Here is a 3,495-nt window from a genome sequence, read left to right as displayed (position 1 = left end):
CGCCATTGAGCTGAGATCCTCTGCTTGCATCATACAAAGCAAAAGAGACACAGACGCTAGGAAGCAGGCACATAAAAACACAATCTTCCTGCATTGTTTCATACTTCCCATTCCTATGGATATCCGAGGCACATGAAAAACTGCTCAAATCTTCAATCTTGATCACGTTGCTCAGGTAGGTTTAACAACCCTTTAAGAATCTTTCAACTGAGTCTGTCGTTTCGCTCTCTATCTCTGCTTGGTCCAACACAGCCTCTGTGCTGAATCCAGAGTAATGAATATTTGGGAGATCTTTAAAGGCAATGCCCTAATTAAATAGCTTAGATGTGCTTTTTATATAGATAATGAATGGCTGGAAGCTGGAGCGCAGCTGAAAACTACTTAGGGGTTCAGGCGAGGTCCCAAACTAGAAAAATAAAATGCACACGTTTTTAAATTTCTGTCTTTGTTTCAGATAATAGTTTAAAATATTCTTAAACCTGTAGCTTCAGGCAGAATAAGCATTTCAGTTTCAAATGGGGCCTTAATCTTACCTCCAACAGCTTTACGATACTTTACATCAGTGCAATATATACACCCATTTTATACATGTTGCTTTGTGCTATACAGTAATACTTATTCATGGGATTTTATGGAAGTGTAGGTTAATGTGAGGTGGGGAAACACATGCATAATTTATAACCACCGACATTGAGTCGGGATTCACTTTAAGAAGACGGTCTGACATGATGTCCTAATGACGTGATTTTTTTTACCATGCTTTATGTTCTGTGTTTGGTTGACAATAAAATGAGTTGTTACGGCTTCTCTTAAACTCCAAATGCCCCTACTGCTTTCTTACGAAAACCTACACTGGTGACCCAACGATATCCATTGTAGGTTTTTGTACATAAAGCGGCAGAGGTGGTTTCACGTTTAAGGGAAACCGAAACAGCTCACTTTGTTGTCGACCAAATGCACGTCATCAAGAGTGGTAAAAAAACTCCACGTCATGACGTCATCACGTCAGATTGGTCTCGCAAAGTGAGCCCAACTCAAAGTCGGTGGCTGTGAATTACGTAGACGTTTCCACACCTCACATTACTCAGCAAAAGGATATACCATATATATCACGTGATATAGAGTAGCACAGAACGTTGTACATGATATACACATCGTTAATGCTACCTTACATCAGTGTGTTGCATACTTGAAACAATAAAGTGGTGTGATGCACGCGCTGTTCTGTGGTATTTAATACACTATTTTATAAAACTAAGCAGTACAAATACTGTTTTACTGGTATTTCTGTGCCTTTGCTGCAAAGAAGTAGTTAATATAAGGATTCTACACTAAAAATAAGCCACAACCACAGAAAGTTCACTCCACCGGTAATTAAAGGAGTGTGATGCCATTAGGTTGAAACCACAATTGTCTTGTATCCACGTAACAAGGACAGCATTTGTAATGACACCTCAGTGAGGACTAATGTGAGCTTATTCACAGAAATTGAAAATAAATAAACTACCGCATGAAGTGGCAAGTGGCTTTTGTGACGATGCTGCAGCTTGCCCATGTAACGAAGGACGAACTTCCCTGTCATACCAAACATATCCCTAATATGCAGCACTAAAGTGAGCCGGAAAGAAGCAAAAAGAAATAATTTGCTAGACAAGCATAGATAGCTCACCTTACATGTAAGAAGTGTGAAGTGTTAAAGCTCCCAGCTTGGAATTGAATTCCGTATTTGTGGCACCACCAACTAAGAGTATGTAGTTTGGGTAGTCAGCTTTTGTGAGCTGACTTGCAGAGTTGAGTAATCTACAATGATCTTCTCCCTCCCTTTTATCGTTCCATTACGTTGGTACTGTTGACTGCCTCTGAAAGTTTAGAAAGGCTCCTGCAAAATAACTAGATTCAGCAATGAAGGCAGAGGTGTGGTTTGCTTTCTTTTGATGCAGTTAAATCCTGTCCAACTTCGCACATCATTAAAAACAACTTGAAGCCATAAGGAGATCTCCAGCCGCCAATCATTTAACCTAAAGGGGCAGTCCAATAATAATGCTAGAACATTACACTAGAGAACTTACTAATTAATATATGTTTAGTGACACTTCATTTTCAAATTTCTGTTCAGGGCAGTTACCAGGGTAGTTCCAAGCTGGCAGTTACCTGCCCTGTCTAGAATTTACCTCCATATAACTTTCTTTGATAACAGTGGAGGTCAAATACAGATACCTTTTTAAGTTTAAGTTCAATAAATTTATTAATGACAAACAAATGCTGGCACCAAACTCAACTACAGATACAGTAAGAGCAGCACCTGAATCATTATGCAGTGGACAGCAAAGATTGACATGTCATATACACCGTCTGTTACACAGTACTTCCTTCAGAAATGGACTTCACGTCACTTCAGTACTTGCTCAGCCCCACTCTGGTCACGGGCATGCAGGAAATCAGACAGCTCCCCTGTGCAAGCTTCTGTTGTTTGTGACGTGGAGTTCACTCGTTCTGTGCAGGTGTCTGGGTGCCACTGCACTTGCACATGCAGTTCAATCTGCTCACATTGCTCCCTGATGTTTGTAATGGGATCTTCATCTTCAACCTCAGGCCCTCCAGTATTGGACACCCCATCGTCCTCTATACACATCATACCATCCTTGCTTCCTCCTATCTGCTGTATGTTTACAATATTAGATTCTCATCAGGGAGGCAAGTTGAAGATTGATTCCCATCATGTTGTAACATTGTTTACTGGAGGTGGAAGAAAGGCCTCTGTATCTGGCCTGGTCTGTGCTCCTGTTGAAAGGTCGTTTAATGGTGGTATCAGTCGTACCAGAAGGTTCTGCTTTCGTACAAATGATTGCCTTTCCAGATTAGTACAACCAGGCATGCTGATCTTCTGTGTGAACTACTCTGAAGAGGTAATTGGTCATAAAACAGTAAAGGTCTTTTTCCCACACTCCAACACCATGACCCAATCAGACTCCACATGGGCCCAGAACAATACAAACCAGAATCGCTCTGGTCGAATTGGATGTCAAACTGTGCTGCTTTGCGACTTGGCAGCTGTTACTCACCCACCTAATCCGACGCACACTTACACTTGCAAACTTTTGGCAGCCTTTCTGAACTAATTCATTAAAGCAATTTCATAGATCATATGTTCAGCCAGTCAACCTCAAGCAAGTAAAATTATTATTTTCAAAATGATCAACAGGATTTATTTCTTTGCTAATAATAATGTGACTTTATCCTGTTTATACATATTTGAACATTAACCATCACTGCCTTTGTTTTCTTATTTTTAAGTAAAGCTTTCAATGCAAAATAAACATTATTTAGATAAGAACTACAATAATCTGTACAGCAACATAACTCTTAATTTTATAAACCTCACATTTTCTGGTGCCTCACAATAGTCCTGGAACTGACTGTAGCACTAACAAATTATAACGTTCCAAAACCACTCACCATTAATGAAGTAACACACACAAAAACAAACACGAGGAA

The sequence above is a fragment of the Hypanus sabinus genome, chromosome 17 (assembly GCF_030144855.1).
Source record: "Hypanus sabinus isolate sHypSab1 chromosome 17, sHypSab1.hap1, whole genome shotgun sequence".
Lineage (NCBI taxonomy): Eukaryota > Metazoa > Chordata > Chondrichthyes > Myliobatiformes > Dasyatidae > Hypanus > Hypanus sabinus.
Note: the sequence above shows the minus strand (reverse complement) of the source record.